The sequence below is a fragment of the Eubalaena glacialis genome, chromosome 6 (assembly GCF_028564815.1).
Source record: "Eubalaena glacialis isolate mEubGla1 chromosome 6, mEubGla1.1.hap2.+ XY, whole genome shotgun sequence".
In the NCBI taxonomy this organism is placed as follows: Eukaryota; Metazoa; Chordata; class Mammalia; order Artiodactyla; family Balaenidae; genus Eubalaena; species Eubalaena glacialis.
This window is the reverse complement of record NC_083721.1, coordinates 21,650,889-21,674,697: the sequence shown is the minus strand read 5'-3', so window position 1 is coordinate 21,674,697 and position 23,809 is coordinate 21,650,889.

Sequence of the window (23,809 nt, the reverse complement as noted above, 5' to 3'; positions counted from 1 at the left end):
TTGCATAAGCCTCTTAGATCACCTCATCCACCAGAGGGTAGACAGCAGAAGTAAGAAGAACTACAATCCTGCAGCCTGTGGAACAAAAATCACATAAACAGAAAGATAGACAAGATGAAAAAACAGAGGGCTATGGACCAGATGAAGGAACAAGACAAAACCCCAGAAAAACAACTAAACGAAGTGGAGAAAGGAAACCTGCAAGAAAAAGAATTCAGAATAATGATAGTGAAGACGATCCAGGACCTCGGAAAAAGAATGGAGGCAAAGATCGAGAAGATGCAAGAAATGTTTAACAAAGACCTAGAAGAGTTAAAGAACAAACAAACAGAGATGAACAATACAATAAATGAAATGAAAACTACACTAGAAGGAATCAATAGCAGAATAACTGAGGCAGAAGAATGGATAAGTGACCTGGAAGACAGAATGGTGGAATTCACTGCTGCGGAATAGAATAAAGAAAAAATGAATGAAAAGAAATGAAGACAGCCTAAGAGACCTCTGGGACAACATTAAACACAACAACATTCACATTATAGGGGTCCCAGAAGGAGAAGAGAGAGAGAAAGGACCAGAGAAAATATTTGAAGAGATTATAGATGAAAACTTCCCTAACATTGGAAAGGAAATAGCCACCCAAGTCCAGGAAGTGCAGCGAGTCCCATACAGGATAAACCCAAGGAGAAACATGCCAAGACACATAGTAATCAAACTGGCAAAAATTAAAGACAAAGAAAAATTATTGAAAGCAGCAAGGGAAAAACGACAAATAACATACAAGGGAACTCCCATAAGGTTAACAGCTGATTTCTCAACAAAACTCTACAAGCCAGAAGGGAGTGGCATGATATACTGAAAGTGATGAAAGGGAAGAACCTACAACCAAGATTACTCTACCTGGCAAGAATCTCATTCAGATTTGATGGAGAAATCAAAATCTTTACAGACAAACAAAAGCTAAGAGAATTCAGCACTACCAAACCAGCTCTACAACAAATGCTAAAGGAACTTCTCTAAGTGGGAAACAGAAGAGAAGAAAAGGACCTACAAAAACAAACCAAAAACAATTAAGAAAATGGTCATAGGAACATACATATTGATAATTACCTTAAATGTAAATGGATTAAATGCTCGAACCAAAAGACACAGGATTGCTGAATGGATACAAAAACAAGACCCATATATATGCTGTCTACAAGACACCCACTTCAGACCTAGGGACACATACAGACTGAAAGTGAGGGGATGGAAAAAGATATTCCATGTGAATGGAAATCAAAAGACAGCTGGAGTAGCAATACTCATATCAGGTAAAAGACACTTTAAAATAAAGAATGTTACAAGAGGCAAGGAAGGACACTACATAATGATCAAGGGATCAATCCAAGAAGATATAACAATTATAAATATATATGCACCCAACATAGGAGCACCTCAATACATAAGGCAACTGCTAACAGCGAAAAAAGAGGAAATCAACAGTAGCACAATAATACTGAGGGAATTTAACACCTCACTTACACCAATGGACAGATCATCCAAAATGAAAATAAATAAGGACACAGAAGCTTTAAATGACACAATAGACCAGATAGATTTAATTGATATTTATAGGACATTCCATCCAGAAACACCAGATTACATTTTCTTCTCAAATGCGCACAAAACATTCTCCAGGATAGATCACATCTTGGTTCACAAATCAAGCCTCAGTAAATTTAAGAAAATTGAAATCATATCAAGCATCTTTTCTGACCACAATGCTATAAGATTAAAAATGAATTACAGGGGAAAAAAAACATAAAAAACACAAACACATGGAGGCTAAACCATATGTTACTAAATAACCAACAGATCACTGAAGAAATTAAAGAGGAAATCAAAAAATAGCTAGAGACAAATAGCAATGAAAACATGACGATCCAAAACATATGGGATGCAGCAAAAGCAGTTCTAAGAGGGAAGTTTATAGCTATACAAGCCTACCTCAAGAAACAAGAAAAATCTCAAATAAACAATCTAACCTTTCACCTAAAGGAACGAGAGAAAGAAGAACAAACAAAACCTAAAATTAGCAGAAGGAAAGAAATCATCAAGATCAGACCAGAAATAAATGAAATAGAAACAAAGAAAACAAGAACAAAGATCAATAAAACTAAAAGCTGGTTCTTTGAGAAGATAAACAAAATTGATAACCCATTAACCAGACTCATCAAGAAAAAGAAGGAGAGGACTCAAATCAATAAAATTAGAAACGAAAAAGAAGTTACAACAGATTCCACAGAAATACAAAACATCCTAAGAGAATATTACAAGCAACTCTATGCCAATAAAATGGACAACCTGGAAGAAATGGACAAATTCTTAGAAAGGTGTAACCTTCCAAGACTGAACCAGGAAGAAACAGAAAATATGAACAGAAAAATCACAAGTAACGAAATTGAAACTGTGATTCAAAATCTTCCAACAAACAAAATTCCAGGACCAGATGGCTTCACAGTTGAATTCTATCAAACATTTAGAGAAGAACTAACACCAATTTTTCTCAAACTCTTCCAAAAAATTGCAGAGGAAGGAACACTCCCAAACTCATTCTATGAGGCCACCATCACCCTGATATCAAAACCAGACAAAGATACTACAAAAAAAAAAGAAAATTACAGACCAATATCACTCATGAATATAGATGAAAAAATCCTCAACAAAATACTAGCAAACAGAATCCAACAACACATTAAAAGGAACATACACCGTGATCAAGCGTGATTTATTCCAGGGATGCAAGGATTCCTCAATATACGCAAATCTATCAATGTGATACATCATATTAACAAATTGAAAAATAAAAACCATATGATCATCTCAATAGATGCAGAAAAAACTTTTGACAAAATTCAACACCGATTTATGATAAAAACTCTCTAGAAAGTGGGCATAGAGGGAACCTACCTCAACATAATAAAGGCCATATACAACAAACCCACAGCAAACATCATTCTCAATGGTGAAAAACTGAAAACATGTCCTCTAAGATCAGGAACAAGACAAGGATATCCACTCTCGCCACTATTATTAAACATAGTTTTGGAAGTTCTAGCCATGGCAATCAGAGAAGAAAAAGAAATAAAAGGAATACAAATTGGAAAAGAAGAAGTAAAGCTGTCACTGTTTGCAGATGACATGATACTATACATAGAGAATCCTAAAGATGCCACCAGAAAACTACTAGAACTAATCAATGAACTTGGTAAAGTTGCAGGATACAAAATTAATGCACAGAAATCTCTTGCATTCCTATACACTAATGATGAAAAATCTGAAAGAGAAATTAAGGAAACACTCCTATTTACCATTGCAACAAAAAGAATAAAATACCTAGGAATAAACCTACCTAGGGAGACAAAAGACCTGTATGTAGAAAAGTATAAGACATTGATGAAAGAAATTAAAGATGATACCAACAGATGGAGAGTTATACCATGTTCTTGGATTGGAAGAATCAATATTGTGAAAATGACTATACTACCCAAAGCAATTTACAGATTCAGTGCAATCCCTATCAAATTACCAATGGCATTTTTTATGGAACTAGAACAAAAAATCTTAAAATTTGTATGGAAACACAAAAGACCCCGAATAGCCAAAGCAGTCTTGAGGGAAGAAAACGGAGTTGGAGGAATCAGACTCCCTGACTTCAGACTATACTACAAACCTACAATAATGAAGACAATATGGTACTGGCACAAAAACAGAAACATAGATCAATTGAATAAGATAGAAAGCCCAGAGATAAACCCATGCACCTATAGTCATCTAATCTATGACAAAGGAGGCAAGGATATACAATGGAGAAAAGACAGTCTCTTCAATAAGTGGTGCTGGGAAAACTGGACAGCTACATGTAGAAGAATGAAATTAGAACACTCCTTAACACCATACACAAAAATAAATTCAAAATGGATTAGAGACCTAAATGTAAGACCGGACACTATAAAACTCTTAGAGGAAAACATAGGAAGAACACTCTGTGACATAAATCACAGCAAGATCTTTTTTGATCCACCTCCTAGAGTAATGGAAATAAAAACAAAAATAAACAAATGGGACCTAATGAAACTTCAAAGCTTTTGCACAGCAAAGGAAACCATAAACAAGACGAAAAGACCACCCTCAGAATGGGAGAAAATATTTGCAAACGAATCAACAGACAAAGGATTAATCTCCAAAATATATAAACAGCTCATGCAGCTCAATATTAAAAAAACAACCCAATCCAAAAATGGGCAGAAGACCTAAATAGACATTTCTCCAAAGAAGATATAGATGGCCAAGAAGCACATGAAAAGCTGCTCAACATCACTAATTATTAGAGAAATGCAAATCAAAACTACAATGAGGTATCACCTCACACCAGTTAGAATGGGCATCATCAGAAAATCTATAAACAGCAAATGCTGGAGAGGGTGTGGAGAAAAGGGTACTCTCTTGCACTGTTGGTTGGAATATAAATTGATACAGCCACTATGGAGAACAGTATGGAGGTTCCTTAAAAAATGAAAAATAGATTTACCATATGATCCAGCAATCCCACTACTGGCCATATACCCAGAGAAAGCCATAATTCAAAAAGATACATGCACCCCAATATTCATTGCAGCACTATTTACAATAGCCAGGTCATGGAAGCAGTCTAAATGCCCATCGACAGAAGAATGGATAAAGAAGATGTGGTACATATATGCAATGGAATATTAACCATAAAAAGGAACAAAATTGGGTCATTTGTTGAGACGTGGATGGATCTAGAGACTGTCATACAGAGTGAAGTAAGTCAGAAAGAGAAAAACAAATATCGTATATTAATGCATATATGTGGAACCTAGAAAAATGGTACAGATGAACCAGTTTGCAGGGCAGAAATTGAGACACAGATGTAGAGAACAAACGTATGGACACCAAGGGGGGAAAGCCACGGGGGGGTGGGGGTTGTGGTGTGGTGAATTGGGCAATTGGGATTGACATGTATGCACTGATGTGTATAAAATTGATGATTAATAAGAACCTGCTGTATAAAAAAATAAATAAAATTAAATTTAAAAATTAAAAATAATAAAAATAAAATAATTTTTAAAAAATTTAAAAATTACAACAAATAATTTATCAGAAAGACTCGTAATCTATTGGGAAAACAGCAAAAACATAAATAGAAGTTTCAAATAAGAAGTATAAATGCTATGGTCTGAATGTGTACCCCCAAATTTCATATGTTGAAAACTTAATGCCCAAGGTGATGATCTTAGGAAGTGGCACATTCTGAAGGAGCTTATGTTATGAGGGATTAGTGCCCATATAAAAGAGGCCCCATACAGGTAGCTTGTTCTTTTCACCATGTGAAGACACAGAATTCAGAACTCTACAACCCAGGAAAGGGATTTCACCAGACACCTAATCTGCCAGCTCCATCATATCAGACTTCCCAACCTCCAGAACTGTGAGAAATAAATGTTGTTTGTATTCTGCGTGGACCATGGTATTTTGCTATAGGAGCTTGAATAGATTAAGACAATAAATATAAAAATTCAAATTGTCATGAGATGTACTTTTCACTGTACAAATTAGCAAAAAACCCTCTAATGCAGAAATACGTACTTTCACACATAAAGTATACATACTATATTAATGACAGCTTTTTCCAAAATTGAAAAGTGGGAACAATATACCTAATACATATGGCCATTAGTAGGGAATTTATTAAAAATTTAAAATTGATAATCAATGGAACGATGTGCTGCTATGTGTAGACAGATGAAAAAAAATCCTTCAAGACATAATGTTAAATGAAATAAAACGAGTCATTAAGGAGTAAAAAAAATGTAATTCAAAATAAAAGATACAAGTCAAGAATCCACAATTAAAGTAAGTATTGCAAAATTATATAGAAAAATAAAAGAACCCATCAAACTATATTTTTACATTTAGCATAGTGGTTAACTCTTAGGCATATGTGGTTTTATTTAAAACACTTTTATGTGTGCTTGGATCTCTTTCAACAAGAAGGCACACATGTTACTTGAGTAACTTACAAAATACAAATAATATAGAATTATTTTAAACTTGAAAATATGCTTTTCAGCCATTTTAGAGATCAAATACTGTCAAGTTAGTATTACTTTGCCAAAGAAAAACAATAAACTTATACTATGTCATATGATGTGAAATAAAGTAATGTTAGTCCTTGACCTGACAGTTGTCATATTTGGTATTTATATTTTCCTTTAAGGATTGTGCTTACTCACTAGATTCATAAGGTAAATCTTAATAAATATGAAATAATTTATACATATTGCAGTTTTTTATCCGATTTGAAGTGATGCTCCAATATTATCTATACATTTATCGTACTCAACTCTAATCCCAGTTTGATTAGAAATTCTCAAAGCTGGCCAACTTGTATATATTGTGGTTCTGATAGCATAGGCTTAAGGTAGGTGAATAATTGATTAATTCGCATAGAAATAAAACATCAAATAATGAAGTGTCAAGTCAGAGGACACAATACCTAGTCTCAAGGAGTCAAATAAACATAACATGAGAGGATGTTGATGACAGTCAAATATGAGCAATTAAGAGAAGTCAAAGTAAACATTATGGGCAAAGAACCAAAAAACTGCAGTTTAGGAATTATAACCGGGAGCCTGGTAATGCTGGAATAGAGATTCAGACAGAGAGAAAACGGAGCAGTAGGAAAAAATCTCAGTGTGGACAATATATTCCAAAAATCTCAAAGAGCAAGGCTTAGGCAGGCTCAGGTTCATACCGACAGAGATATGAAGTTCTATGTTGTCCATTAGCAACGATGGGAAGATAGGTTATGGTCACTCTCCCTAGAGCAAAAGTCATATGTTCTGGTTGGAGTTGTGCTCCCTACTTGTGACGTGTCTCATGGGCTTGTGGTTGTTTGAGGGGAGGCGGTTTATAGCAGATGTCTGTAACTCCTGGCCTAGAAGCAGAAGAAGCAGATGAGACTTCCTAGGAGCTTTGATCTTTGATCACTATGTTTCTTCTACAACATTGTCTATCATAGCCAGGACCTGTAGACTAGTTTCTGAATATGCGTAAGAGAAGGGTGGAAAACGTGCTCGCTCCTGTTTTTACCACAATAGAACACACACACACACTCATTCACACTATGGGGAAGAGAGAGGAAGAAAGTGGTCATTAACTAATTGCATTTCTTTTAAAAAAAAAATCTTAGCAAATTCCCACAGAATGAAAATATTTCTCATATGTAGTATTCAACTACAAACAATCTTTAATGAGTACCAGGAATGCTTTCTCAAGTTTACATTACAATCAGGAAAGTATAACTAAATGTTTTCTGCAAAACATCATAGAAAATGCTTTTATAATTCTCCAATGTTCAACATACATAATAAAATCAATAAATATTGATTGTTTCATCAAGATATATTCTTTCTGTTTTTTTTCTCTTTTGTAAACTTATAAGTCATAATTTTATAAGCACATATCCCATTCTTCAAATTTTAGATGTGAGAACATTTAGTAGTGTTCCAGAGTAGCAGGAAAATGCGCATCATAATTCTGGTGACCTCAGTAAGAAGTAGTCATCTTCTCATCTAGCTATACATCCTTTAAGTGGGAGATACCTGATTTGAGTAGTAAATACTGACTAAATGCTGACTGTAAAATACTTCCTGTTAAATATAGGGAATGTGTTTTCTAAAAACTTCAAAAATTTCAGCAATATTGACAGAGAAAGATATGAGCGAGGCAGAATATAAAATTGTTATCAACTGAAACACTTCAGATTGCAAGCTATGGCTTCAGAACAAGTTCAAATTGCTTTTTAAACTCTATATTGGCTTTTTCTCTATGTGCCCTCAGCACCGCAAACTCTGAACATCTGATAGGAAATGGAAACACTGAGCTGTTCTCTCCTGATTTTTGTGCACAATGTTTCATCAGAGAAAACAGCTGCCAATATTTTATGCCCAGAAACAAATTGTTTCTCTTTTTCTCTCTGTAATCAAAATCAGAAACCTCAACTAAATAAATAAATGCTCTATTTTCTTTATATATAATGTACTTATATATTAAAGTAACACATACATTTAAAAATAGTTCTCTAATGTTTATTAAGGATTAAAAATTTAACTAAAAATTAGACTCAATTGCAGCCCAAAATATAAACAAGTAATGATTGCAGCCACCTATATTGGGGAGAAAAAAGAAATCACAGATAATGCTGAATATTGTTGAAGTTCAAATTTGCAGTCAAATCTCCATTATCTTTGTTAATGGGACAAGGTAGTGGCCCAGATAATATAGGATGTCATCCAATGGTTCATTTTATTGGCCTTGTAATATATTATTCTATTTTGCTCCTGCATATTTATAGCTTTAATTACATTTTAATACTATGTTATTAAAGTTAAGTGTGCATTCCATGAATACACACTTTTTTTGGGGTATCAAAATATTTCATTTTATTTCTGTATCATAAATTTGTCATTTTAACAACTTTGATCATTAGCTAATAGAGTAATACAAAAAACCGAGGGTGAAAAAGATGTTAGTATTCATTTTCATAAAGTACATATTTAGTTTTCAGTTGTTTGCTTCAGTAAACATCATCTCATTTCAAATCCTCCCCTGACCTCATCCAAGGAGGGGCTATTTTTTTTTTTTCCTTAACAAATGTCTAACACCAAGAATAAATGAAAGATCTAATAAAGACAAGCTTTTTTGCAAACATTTTTCTGGGTAAGATTTCTAAGGACAACAGTACTGAGTGAAAAATAACCTTTCATAATTAATATGAATACATATAATAAGAAGAACATAAATTAGATCCCCATGCTTATTTTGCAATTTTTAGGTCTCCAATTATGAAAAAGTTACCTAACTAAGCAAGAACGGTTACCTTCATACATGGCCAAATTATTTTTACTGACACTCTTTGAAGACATTCTCTAGTTTTGGCCTTTACAAGAAGTTAATTCTCACACTCTCTCACCAATTACATAGGCTGCTGTTTCAGCCATAGAGACAGGCCTCGAAGAAAAGCTATATGTGAAAGACTATTTAATGCAAGGTGGAAGATACTCTGCCATTAAGATTTTATTATTTTAAACCTGAAAACAGATAACCAGCACATGAACAAATATAAATAAATTGAGTTATTTTAATAGTGAATTTCTCCCAATTAGTTTATTGAGAGACTTCACATGAACTGAGAGAACATTTTGTGAGTCTTACAAATGCCCCTTGTGCTTTTGATGAGGGGCTATTAGAATAAAGGATCATCAGCTGCAGTAGAATGTATTTCACATACATACACAGAAACACATATGTAAGCAAAATACTAAATAGCTTACAGTAGTAAGCAAAATACAGCCCATGTCTCCAAAAAACATACGGATACATACACAGAAGGAGGGATAGCAAGAGAATGAAATGGGGAAATAAACAGGCGATAAATCATTCAAGGTCTTAGATGCCATTTAAGATGTTGACCTTTATGATAAGAGTGATATATGAGTAAAATATTATTCAGGCAAGAATCATCAGTGAATGTTCAATATAAGAATCAAAGTTTATTGAGTAATAGAATATTAATGTTGTCCAAAATATCCCCCCTAAAATTATTAACTATAAAAATTTTTAAAAAGTAGTAACTACAGATCTGAGTAACTGGACAACTCTTTACGTGATCAAAACTAACGTGACAGAATAAGACTGATGGAATCATATGCTCTGGATGTATTACCCTGAAAAGAACACAGTTTCATTCCAATAATATTTAAGCAAAAATTAATAACCTGAACTTTATCATGAGAAATCTCAGAAAATCCAAAATTAAGAAACAGTAGTGAAATGCTAGTTTGTAGTTTTCAAAAATGTCAACTTTATGAATGACAAAGGAAGGTTGAAGAAATTTTCCAGATTAAAAGAGACTAAAATGAATGACAGCTAAATGAGGTAAAGGGAAAAACAATTATTTTAAAGAACATTATTGGGGCAAGTAGCATATTAAAAATAAGACTGCAGGTGATTAGATGCTAATATTAAATCAAATATAAATTTTCTGAATTTTATAATTATACTATAGACAATATAGGAAATACACAGTGAAACACTAAGGGATAATGGTGCTTGATGCATGCAGTCTACTCTAAAATATGTCACAACAAATAATGAATGTATGGAGAAATGAATATATGGAGAAGAAGGGGTAGGGAGAGAAAGAGAAAGGAGGGAGAATGATAAAACAAATCTGGCAAAATGTTAACAATTTTGAGAAGAGGGTATATAGCTCTCGGTGCATGAAGAGAATGAATTAGAAGAGATTCTCTCTGGTTATAGACAGATCCTTTGGAAAGGTATAGTAATTATCTATACCTAGTAATTATCTAGGAGAGTGATGATGGTGTCCTTCCATTTGCATTAGGAGAAGTAATGGAAAGAAATAAACAAAATCAAAAATTTGTTGATTTGCTATGCATAGCAAAAGGGGAAGGGAGTAAAAGAAAGTTCTCGGGTGTTTGATGTGTACTCAGCTGTTTGGAAGTAATGTCAATCAGTACAGTAGGGAGGATGAGGAACCCAGGAAGAGAAGGCATTGGGTTGTTTTGGAATGTGAAGTGTCCACAGAACCATTACATGAGAATATCCAATGGGCACTTATCTACATGGATTTATAACTCAGGTGACAGATATTGATGGAAATATATAGTTTGGCATTTGTATTTCATCATCTGAAATATGCTTTTAGAATCACAGGAATGGTGTAATTCTCTGAAAAACACTAATGGTTTAGCATTTGTCAAAGGAAGAAGTGGTAAGAAAAGTGTCATAGAAGACAAATGAAAAGAGAATTTCAAGAAGAAAGAAGTGGTCAGATTTGATATAAACATGACAAAAGTCAGATAAAATCAGGACTGCTATATAAAAGTACCACAAACTGAATGACTTAAAAGCAATGTATTATTTCATTGTTTTGGAGGCTAGCAGTCCAAGCTCAACGTGTCCTGTCTGAAGGGTTAGTTCCTTCTGAAGGCCGTGAAAGAAGGATCTGGTCCAGGCATTTCTCCTTAGCATATGTATGCTGTCTTCTCCCTTGTCCCTTCATGTAGTATACCCTATGTGTGTATCTGTGTCCAAATTTCTCCTTTTGATACAGATATCAGTCATATTGGGTCCTACTAGTTGACTTCATCTTAACTAGTTACATAAACAATGACCCTATTACAAATAAGGTCACATTCTGAGATACTACAGGTTGGAACTTCAACAAATGAATTTTAGAGGGACAAAACTCTGCACATAGCAACCAGGAATAATAAGTACACTCTAGACTGACCAAGGAGGGTTTAACTGCAGTCCAGTAAAGAGGCTAATAACAGGTTAAGAGAAGCAGTGGGGAAATACCAGATTATCAGGGTTGAGAAAGGAAAGTGAGGTGAGGGATTGAGGGTTGCAGTACAGGAGCTACATTCCAGAAGTTTGACTGCAATGGAGAGGACAAGGATCCTAAGGAAGCTTAATTTTAAAGATGGGATAAGAAAAGTAAAATATATGCTTAAATTCTGAAAAGAAGGTACAAATACAATATAGTGAGGGTAAAGGGAAAGAAATTTGTGAGAAAGATGAGAATCCATAAGAAGTTCAGGACTTAGAGAAATACAGTATCACCAATCCCAAGGTAACAGAGAGATGGAGATTACAAATAATTTATATGTTTATATATCATATCAATGAAAGAAGTATGTGAAGATGTCTTGCAAATAGTAATATGCTGAGTATATAAGGAACATTGATATTATGTTTTATTATTATTAACAGCTGTATCTTATTCTATCATTATTGGTATCTTTTGTAATTAGTATTAGTCTTTTATTAGTATTAGTATCTTTGGTAATTCTCACTTGGAAATTATCCATTTAGAGAATGAGATGATTTTTCTGGCACCTACATAGTAAAGTAAGATTTGATACAATGTGCTGGATCATGCCCAAAACTGGATATCAATCCGTTTTTATTATAGGTTTTGCTCTTCTGTTGGAAAATAAAGTACATATATCTGAAATTGAGAAATCAACCATGGATTTATTAGGAACATATAATTTTATGATAATCAAAGAAGATTAAAAATAACTATAATTCTGCATTTAAAAGTTAGAAGTATCACTAGGTGTTATTAAGTTTATTTTTATTGTCCAAGAATACCAATAAGATGAATATTCAAAAACTTTACCCACAAACTTTTAATTATAAAATACTAGCTTTATTTAATATCACAACATTAAATAATCGCTAGGATGTGGGTACTCCATACTTTTTGGTTCAATATCAGCACAAATTTTTCTGGTCACAGATTTCTAGATATATGCTTGATAAGCTGAAATTGAGAAAAATGGGCTAGATGTTAGTAATCCAGCTCATCTGTAATTAAATTCATGTGGAAAAGTATAATTAAAAAAATTAATTCAGTTGGTTTATAAATACTAAACACAAGAATAAACTGACATTTTATTTTTTATAGAGATTATAATTTTTGTTGAGCTTGAGGTCTAAAATGTTTCATATTATCTCCCCCACCTTTTAAATTCTGACACTCTTAACTCATATTCGTCTTGAAAACAAATCAACAAGCCCAAATAATCAAAATAAAACATGGCAAAAAATATACTTATGTCATCTAGATAAATATGGTAAAGACATTGGTCTTAGATTTGAAAAAACTATTAAAGTTCTTTGGGGTAAAATTTAAAAAAATATTTACTGAAAGGATTATGTATGGAGAATGATGCACTGCATATATATATATATATATATATATATATATATATATATATATATATATATATAAACATCAACTATTATCATTATATTTAGTTTTAATTTCCTTGCTTCTTTGCTGTCAATATCACTGGAACCAAATGTTATAAGTATGGACAACCTATTACCTCTAAATACAACCTAAATCACTCCTAAATATTTTTGAAGAGTACATGATATTGCTATTTTCTCTCTCTAATATGTTACAAAAGGTAGTGAGGCTACAAACCTGCATGAATGTTCTTATTCTCACCCTCACTTGCATTTTCTGGGACCCCACTCTTTCTAATTTCCCACTCACATACTTTTCTCAACTATTCCTTTACTTTAGAGATTGCACACTCAGGATTCATCTATCTGAAAACATGACATCCTATCTCTCCTTGCATACACTTTCTCAACAAGTTATAGATCAGTCTGTTATTTTCCTTTTAGCCCTTGCAAATATGTACAGTTGTGGCCTTAAGGATCTTTCATGACTCCTAAGCATCACAGCTTGGGTTCTGAATAGTGATTTCCTCAAAAGTTCTGTGTCAATAAGTAAATTGTTTACCCTCTTCCTTTTTATCCTCAGGACAGTGTTTCAGAAAAACAGAATTCTACTTCTGACTTTTGTACTTCCTAATAGTGAGTCCCAGGGTATGTCATTCAGTGACTTTTGTCTTCAACTTCTTCATTAGTGACGTGAAAGACATTGTTTTCAGTTCTTGTTCCTCTTGGGAAATAGTATAGCGTAGTGGGAAAACCATTGACTTTGGAGCCAAACTGAAGTGGGTACAAATCTTGATAAGTTATTAGTGTATGAATGTGGTGAATTTACATAGTTACTCTGAAGCTAATATTTCTTATTCATGGAAAGGGAATAACATGAATTCTTCAGTATTTTACTGCTTGAACTTCTTACTGTTTTACCATGATGCAAAAATCAAAGGCAACAGTGTTTTAGAATCTTAAACTTACAGTCTTAGATGAGCATCATAATCACAACTGGATATTAAGCTTTAATTTTTGACCATGTGCCTGATCACACAGGATATCCAATGTAGCAGACACTCTCAAAATCTCATCCAGATCCAGGTCTCTTCTTCTGCTCACAATAAAGTTTTACATGCTGACCTCGCTGTGCATGCAAGGATCATGTAGCTGGTTTTAGACAAGCAATTCCAACTGCAAGTAACATGTATCACTTTCAGTTTGAAGAATCAAATAGCTTATGTGAGATTCTCCAGCATGTGTGTGTGTGTATGTGTGTGTGTGTGTGTGACTCTCTTTCTGTCTTGTGTGTGTGCTCTCCAGGAAAGCCTGCATGTCCTGATGTGCCTACAGTATGATGCAACCTTTCTAAGTCTGACTTCTAAATTTCCCTGTAGAAGACAGTTGCCTAGAGGGTCTATCACACCCACTTTAGACTTTGTATGAGTAAAAACAAAACAAAACAAAACAGACCTTGTTGTATTAAGGCACCAAGATCAAAATTTACAGAAAAAGAAAATAAAATCTTAGACTTCTTTTTAGCCAGTCAGCAGAACGCTGTCCCATTACCAGACATCAGTTTTGGAGAATCCCAATGCCAAACTTCCACTGAGATGTAATTTGAAAATGTCTTAAAACTAGAGAAGCAATATTATTCTAAATAAATAGAATCATCCTATCCCTTTAGAGAATGTTATTCTTATTATTCTCTTAAGAGTCACATCCACTTGAAAATGGAAACCTCTCCATTCCTTAGAAAACTTCCTACAGTGATCCCAGGACCACTTTCCTAGATCTTTCCACACATGCTGTATTTCCCCACATTTTCAGGATGCAAAATTACATTTCCCAGTAGACAACACTGTGATTCTTTTAACCACTTAGTTCTAATTGGAATGAATGCTCAATGGGTCAGTAAAATTTGCTTGAATTTTAATTTAAAATAAATCTAATCAATGAAGTTAACATAGCCAATTTGTATTTTATTTTATTTATTTATTTTTTTAACATCTTTATTGGAGTATAATTGCTTTACAATGGTGTGTTAGTTTCTGCTTTATAACAAAGTGAATCAGTTATACATATATATATGTTCCCATATCTCTTCCCTCTTGCATCTCCCTCCCTCCCACCCTCCCTATCCCACCCCTCTAGGTGGTCACAAAGCACCAAGCTGATCTCCCTGTGCTATGCGGCTGCTTCCCACTAGCTATCTATTTTACATTTGGTAGTATATGTATGTCCATGCCACTCTCTCACCCTGTCACATCTTAGCCCTCCCCCTCCCCATATCCTCAAGTCCATTCTCTAGTAGGTCTGTGTTTTTATTCCCATCTTGCCACTAGGTTCTTCATGACTTTTTTTTTTTTCCCCTTAGATTCCATATATATGTGTTAGCATACTGTATTTGTTTTTCTCTTTCTGACTTACTTCACTCTGTATGACAGACTCTAACTCCATCCACCTCACTACAAATATCTCCATTTCATTTCTTTTTATGGCTGAGTAATATTCCATTGTATATATGTGCCACATCTTCTTTATCCATTCATCCAATGATGGACACTTAGGTTGTTTCCATGTCCTTGCTATTGTAAATAGAGCTGCAGTGAACATTTTGGTACATGACTTTTTTTGAATTATGGTTTTCTCAGGGTATATGCCCAGTAGTGGGATTGCTGGGTCGTATGGTAGTTCTATTTGTAGTTTTTTAAGGAACCTCCATACTGTTCTCCATAGTGGCTGTATCAATTTACATTCCTACCAACAATGCAAGAGTGTTCCTTTTTCTCCACACCCTCTCCAGCATTTATTGTTTCTAGATTTTTGGATGATGGCCATTCTGACTGGTGTGAGATGATATCTCATTGTAGTTTTGATTTGCATTTCTCTAATGATTAAGGATGTTGAGCATTCTTTCTTGTGTCTGTTGGCAATCTGTATATCTTCTTTGGAGAAATGTCTATTTAGGTCTTCTGCCCATTTTTGGATTGGGTTGTTTGTTTTTTTGTTATTGAGCTGCATGAGCTGCTTGTAAATCTTGGAGATTACTCCTTTGTCAGTTGCTTCATTTGCAAATATCTTCTCCCATTCTGAGGGTTGTCTTTTGGTCTTGTTTATGGTTTCCTTTGCTGTGCAAAAGCTTTTAAGTTTTATTAGGACTCATTTGTTTATTTGTGTTTTTATTTCCATTTCTCTAGGAGTTGGGTCAAAAAGGATCTTGCTGTGATTTATGTCATAGAGTGTTCTACCTATGTTTTCCTCTAAGAGTTTGATAGTGTCTGGCCTTACATTTAGGTCTTCAATCCATTTTGAGTTTATTTTTGTGTATGGTGTTAGGGAGTGTTCTAATTTCATTCTTTTACATGTACCTGTCCAATTTTCCCAGCACCACTTATTGAAGAGGCTGTCTTTTCTCCACTGTATATGCTCGCCTCCTTTATCAAAGATAAGGTGACCATATGTGCGTGGGTTTATCTCTGGGCTTTCTATCCTGTTCCATTGATATATGTTTCTGTTTTTGTGCCAGTACCAAACTATCTTGATTACTGTAGCTTTGTAATATAGTCTGAAGTCAGGGAGCCTGATTCCTCCAGCTCCATTTTTCGTTCTCAAGATTGCTTTGGCTATTCGGGGTCTTTTGTGTTTCCATACAAATTGTGAAATTTTTTGTTCTAGTTCTGTGAAAAATGCCAGTGGTAGTTTGATGGGGATTGCATTGAATCTGTAGATTGCTTTGGGTAATAGAGTCATTTTCACAATGTTGATTCTTCCAATCCAAGAACATGGTCTATCTCTCCATCTATTTGTATCATCCTTAATTTCTTTCATCAGTGTCTTATAATTTTATGCATACAGGTCTTTTGTCTCCTTAGGTAGGTTTATTCCTAGATATTTTATTCTTTTTGTTGCAATGGTAAACGGGAGTGTTTTCTTAATTTCACTTTCAGAGTTTTCATCATTAGTGTATAGGAATGCAAGAGATTTCCGTGCAGTAATTTTGTATCCTGCTACTTTACCAGATTCATTGATTAGCTCTAGTAGTTTTCCGGTAGCATCTTTAGGATTCTCTATGTATAGTATCATGTCATCTGCAAACAGTGACAGTTTTACTTCTTCTTTTCTGATTTGGATTCCTTTTATTTCTTTTTCTTCTCTGATTGCTGTGGCTAACACTTCCAAAACTATGTTGAATAATAGTGGTGAGAGTGGGCAACCTTGTCTTGTTCCTGATCTTAGTGGAAATGGTTTCAGTTTTTCACCATTGAGGACAATGTTGGCTGTGGGTTTGTCATATATGGCCTTTATTATGTTGAGGAAAGTTCCCTCTATGCCTACTTTCTGCAGGGCTTTTATCATAAATGTGTGTTGAATTTTGTCAAAAGCTTTCTCTGCATCTATTGAGATGATCATATGGTTTTTCTCCTTCAATTTGTTAATATGATGTATGACCTTGATTGATTTGCATATATTGAAGAATCCTTGCATTCCTGGAATAAACCCCACTTGATCATGGTGTATGATCCTTTTAATGTGCTGTTGGATTCTGTTTGCTAGTATTTTGTTGAGAATTTTTGCATCTATGTTCATCAGTGATATTGGCCTGTAGTTTTCTTTCTTTGTGACATCTTTGTCTGGTTTTGGTATCAGGGTGATGGTGGCCTCGTAGAATGAGTTGGGGAGTGTTCCTCCCTCTGCTATATTTTGGAAGAGTTTGAGAAGGATAGGTGTTAGGTCTTCTCTAAATGTTTGATAGAATTCGCCTGTGAAGCCATCTGGTCCTGGGCTTTTGTGTGTTGGAAGATTTTTAATCACAGTTTCAATTTCAGTGCTTGTGATTGGTCTGTTCATATTTTCTATTTCTTCCTGGTTCAGTCTCGGCAGGTTGTGCATTTCTAAGAATCTGTCCATTTCTTCCAGGTTGTCCATCTTATTGGCATAGAGTTGCTTGTCGTAATCTCTCATGATCGTTTGTATTTCTGCAGTGTCAGTGGTTACTTCTCCTTTTTCATTTCTAATTCTATTGACTTGAATCTTCTCCCTTTTTCTCTTGATGAGTCTGGCTAATGGTTTATCAATTTTGTTTATCTTCTCAAAGAACCAGCTTTTAGTTTTATTGATCTTTGCTATTGTCTCCTTCATTTCTTTTTCATTTATTTCTGATCTGATCTTTATGATTTCTTTCCTTCTGCTAGCTTTGGGGGGTTTTGTTCTTCTTTCTCTAATTGCTTTAGGTGCAAGGTTAGGTTGTTTATTCGAGATGTTTCCTGTGTCTTGATGTAGGCTTGTATTGCTATAAACTTCCCTCTTAGCACTGCTTTTGCTGCCTCCCATAGGTTTTGGGTGGTCGTGTCTCCATTGTCATTTGTTTATAGGTAATTTTTGATTTCCCCTTTGATTTCTTCAGTGATCACTTCGTTATTAAGTAGTGTATTGTGTAGCCTCCATGTGTTTGTATATCTTACAGATCTTTTCCTGTAATTGATATCTAGTCTCATAGCGTTGTGGTTGGAAAAGATACTTGATAAGATTTCAATTTTCTTAAATTTATCAAGGCTTGATTTGTGACCCAAGATATGATCTATCCTGGAGAATGTTCCATGAGCACTTGAGAAAAATGTGTATTCTGTTGTTTTTGGGTGGAATGTCCTATAAATATCAATTAAGTCCATCTTGTTTAATGTATCATTTAAAGCTTGTGTTTCCTTATTTATTTTCATTTTGGATGATCTGTCCATTGGTGAAAGTGGGGTGTTAAAGTCACCTACTATGATTGTGTTACTGTCGATTTCCCCTTTTATGGCTGTTAGTATTTGCCTTATGTATTGAGGTGCTCCTGTGTTCGGTGCATAAATATTTACAATTTTTATACCTTCTTCTTGGATCGATCCCTTGATCATTATATAGTGTCCTTCTTTGTCTCTTGTAACAGTTTTTATTTTAAAGTCTATTTTGTCTGATATGAGAATTGCTACTTCAGCTTTCTTTTGATTTCCATTTGCATGGAGTATCTTTTTCCATCCCCTCACATTCAGTCTGTATGTGTCCCTAGGTCTGAAGTGGGTCTCTTGTAGACAGCATATATACAGGTCTTGTTTTTGTATCCATTCAGCCAGTCTGTGTCTTTTGGTGGGAGCATTTAATCCATTTACATTTAAGGTAATTATCAATATGTATGTTCCTATTCCCATTTTCTTAAATGTTTTGGGTTTGTTATTGTAGGTGTTTTCCTTCTCTTGTGTTTCTTGCCTAGAGAAGTTCCTTTAGCATTTGTTGTAAAGCTGGTTTGGTGGTGCTGAATTCTCTCAGCTTTTGCTTGTCTGTAAAAGTTTTAATTTCTCCATCCAAATCTGAATGAGATCCTTGCTGGGTAGAGTAATCTTGGCTGTAGGTTTTTCTCCTTCATCACTTTAAGTATATCCTGCCACTCCCTTCTGGCTTGCAGAGTTTCTGCTGAAAGATCAGCTGTTAACCTTATGGGGATTCCCTTGTGTGTTATTTGTTGTTTTTCCCTTGCTGCTTTTAATATGTTTTCTTTATATTTAATTTTTGACAGTTTGATTAATATGTGTCTTGGCATGTTTCTCCTTGGATTTATCCTGTATGGGACTCTCTGTGCTTCCAGGACTTGATTAACTATTTCCTTTCCCATATTAGGGAAGTTTTCAACTATAATCTCTTCAAATATTTTCTCAGTCCCTTTCTTTTTCTCTTCTTCTTCTGGGACCCCTATATTTCGAATGTTGGTGTGTTTAATGTTGTCCCAGAGGTCTCTGAGACTGTCCTCAGTTCTTTTCATTCCTTTTTCTTTATTCTGCTCTGCAGTAGTTATTTCCACTATTTTATCTTCCAGGTCACTTACCCATGCTTCTGCCTCAGTTATTCTGCTATTGATCCCTTCTAGAGTATTTTCAATTTCATTTATTGTGTTTGTCATCATTGCTTTATTCCTCTTTAGTTCTTCTACGTCCTTGTTAAATGTTTCTTGCATTTTGTCTATTCTATTTCCAAGATTTTGGATCATCTTTACTATCATTATTCTGAATTCTTTTTCAGGTAGACTGCCTATTTCCTCTTCATTTGTTAGGTCTGGTGTGTTTTGACCCTGCTCCTTCATCTGCTGTGTGTTTTTCTGTCTTCTCATTTTGCTTATCTTACTGTGTTTGGGGTCTCCTTTTCACAGGCTGCAGGTTCGTAGTTCCCGTTGTTTTTGGTATCTGTCCCCAGTGGCTAAGGTTGGTTCAGTGTGTTGTGTAGGCTTCCTGGTGGAGGGACCTAGTGCCTGTGTACTGGTGGATGAGTCTGGATCTTGTCTTTCTGGTGGTCACGTCCACATCTGGTGGTGTGTTTTGGGGTGTTTGTGCCCTTATTATGATTTTAGGCAGCCTCTCTGCTAATGGATGGGGCTGTGTTCCTGTCTTGCTAGTTATTTGGCATAGGGTGTCCAGCACTGTAGCTTGCTGGTCGTTGAGTGAAGCTGGGTCTTGATGTTGAGATGGAGATCTCTGAGAGATTTTTGCCATTTGGTATTACATGGAGCTGGGAGGTCTCTTGTGGACCAGTGTCCTGAAGTTGGCTCTCCCACCTCAGAGGCACAGCCCTGATGCCTGGCTGGAGCACCAAGAGCCTTTCATCCACATGGCTCAGAATAAAAGGGAGAAAAAATAGAAAGAAAGAAAGAAAGAGGATAAAATAAAATAAAGCTATTATAATAAAAAATAAGAAAAAAATATTAAGAAAAATTTTTTTTAATTTTTTAAAATAAATTTATTAATTTTTTATAATTAAAAATAAGGAAAAATTTATTAAGAAAAAGATTTATTAAGAAAAAAATTTTAATTTTTTAAAATAAAAAGTAAGAAAAAAATTATTAAGAAAAAATTTATTAAGAAAAAAATATTTTAATTTTTTAAAATTAAAAAATAAAAAAAATTAAGAAAAATTTTTTTTAATTTTTTAAAAAAATAAGGAAAAAATTATTAAGAAAAAATTTATTAAGAAAGAAAATTTTTTAAGTTAAAAAAAAAAAAAAAGACGGACCGAACCCTACGACAAATGGTGAAAGCAAAGCTATACAGACAAAATCTCACCCAGAAGCATACACATATACACTCACAAATAAAGGAGAAGGGGAAAAATTAATATATCCTGCTCCCAAAGTCCACTTCCTGAATTTGGGATAATTTGTTGTCTATTCAGGTATTCAAGAGATGCAGGCACATCAAGTTGTTTGTGGAGCTTTAATCCGCTGCTCCTGAGGCTGCTGGGAGAGATTTCCCTTTCTCTTCTTTGTTCGTACAGCTCCCGGGGTTCACCTTTGGATTTAGACCCGCCTCTGCGTGTAGGTCGCCTGAGGGCGTCTGTTCATCACTCAGACAGAACGGGGTTAAAGGAGCAGCTGCTTTGGGGGCTCTGGCTCACTCAGGCCGGGGGGAGGGAAGGGTACGGATGTGGGGCGAGCCTGCGGCGACAGAGGCCGGCGTGACGTTGCAGCAGCCTGAGGGGCGCCATGCGTTCTCCCGGGGAAGTTGTCCCCGGATCACGGGACCCTGGCAGTGGCGGGCTGCACAGGCTCCCGGGAGGGACGGTGTGGAGAGTGACTTGTGCTCGCACACAGGCTTCTTGGTGGTGGCAGCAGCAGCCTTAGCGTCTCATGCCCGTCTCTGGGGTCCGCGCTGATCGCCGCGGCTCGCGTCCGTCTCTGGAGTTCGTTTAGGCGGCGCTCTGAATCCCCTCTCCTCGCGCACCGCGAAACAAAGAGGCAAGAAAAAGTCTCTTGCCTCTTTGGCAGCTGCAGACCTTTTCCCGGACTCCCTCCCGGCTAGCTGTGGTGCACTAACCCCTTCTGGCTGTGTTCACGCCGCCAACCCCAGTCCTCTCCCTGCGATCGACAGAAGCCCGAGCCCCAGCTCCCAGCCCCGCCCGCCCCGGCGGGTGAGCAGACAAGCCTCTCGGGCTGGTGAGTGCTGGTCGGCACCGATCCTCTGTGCGGGAATCTCTCCGCTTTGCCCTCCGCACCCCTGTGGCTGCGCTCTCCTCCGTGGCTCCGAAGCTTCCCCCCTCCGCCACCCGCAGTCTCTGCCCGCGAAGGGAATTCCTAGTGTGTGGAAACCTTTCCTCCTTCACGGCTCCCTCCCACTGGTGCAGGTCCCGTCCCTATTCTTTTGTCTCTGTTATTTCTTTTTTCTTTTGCCCTACCCAAGTACGTGGGGATTTTCTTGCCTTTTGGGAGGTCTGACGTCTTCTGCCAGCGTTCAGTGGGTGTTCTGTAGGAGCAGTTCCACGTGTAGATGTATTTCTCATGTATCTGTGGGGAGGAAGGTGATCTCCGCGTCTTACTTTTCCGCCATCTTGCCCAGACCCCCCGCCAATTTGTATTTTAAAATATGGTTCAAAAAATCCCCAAAGAAGCTAATAAACATTTCTATTTCCTCTTTCTTTGAGGTAGAGATTTACACAATATGTTAAGAAGGTCTAATACTTATAAATATTCCCTATGAAGCTAATTATAGTTTAAATCCATTATTGCTCCTATGTAAATTAACTATTTTAGTTAAAGAACACAAAAGATTTTTTATTTATGTAAATTCTGGAATTTGTATTTTATTAATATAATTAAGTGTGGGGAGGTGACAATATCCTTTTACAAAATTTGGTATATAATTTATTGTCCTTCACCTTCAAGAAGGAAGCAAAAGCATTGTATTTTTTCCGCAAGCCAGGAAATTTTGATGGATAAATAAATTAATCTCAGAGAACAGTTTAGAGTATTTTATACTCTGAGCGTTGGATCTTTCTAATTTTACATTGGGAAGAGGACCAAAAATAAATATTTTTCACCTGAAAACTTTTCAGATTCTTCTGGAAAAACCTCCACAGTAGACTGTTATGTATAATGATTCTTCAGCCAAAAGTAAGTTTATTCACAGGGTATGAAGTCACATTTAAGTTATGTCCATGATTATCTAAAGTTTATTCCCATAAATTAAGTGCTTCTAGAATTCAAAACCTAGTCAGGAAGAAACAAGGGCATGAGGGAGGCAGAAGGAAAGAAGAGAAAAATAAGTATACACATAGGATACAATTATTTTCCTTCATAATATTCATATTCTTCTATGACTGAATTGAAACCAGAGAGTTTGGATAATTAATTATGTCGGTGAGTCCCACATAATAGTCATTGCAGAATCTTCTCAGGAATTACCAAGCAGATTGTTTCTGGGTAGCACAATTTAAAATGTAGCATCTCACCTGATGATATTACTTCTGTGCAGATTTCCAGCTAACGATAATTTTTCTGTGCAATTTTTCACAGTCAAAACTCTGTATTCAACTCCTACCTATATTTTGTTATAATAATAATTTTTGCATCTCACAGACATCTATGTCAATTTAAAGAAAAATGCACAACACAAGAGCTGTGAATTGAAGTTTTATTCAGGATCTTACTGAGGAATATAGCCTGGGAGACAGCCATTCAGTTAGCTCTGAGGAAACTGCTCCAAAGTGGTAGGGGAGAAGCCAGTTTATATATGATTTTTGGCTAGTGAATACACGCAGTGAGGCATACATTCTTGGTAAAAGATTACTGCTATTCACAAAGAACAGATATCTCAAGTTAATAATTTTAGTCCTTTTCTTTGCAGGGGAAGATGCAAGAATCTGGGTTCAATAAAATTCTTCCTGAGCTATACATCTAATTATGTAAGGGACCTGTTGACCCAAGCACAGAGTGTCACATCCAGTTTTTCATTCTGAAGTCCTCTCCGGGTGCACTATCAGTCAGTGACTGTAGAAATTAATGATGTAATCCTTGTAGAACTGGATAGCGAGCAATGATCTTTGTTTTTCATTTTTCTTTTTTATATCTAAATGAAACTTCAAATTTAAATCTATCCCTCTCTTTCTGAAAACAATGACTTTCATTTATTTATAGTTTTTTTGGTCTAGTGCATACTCGTTTACATTATCT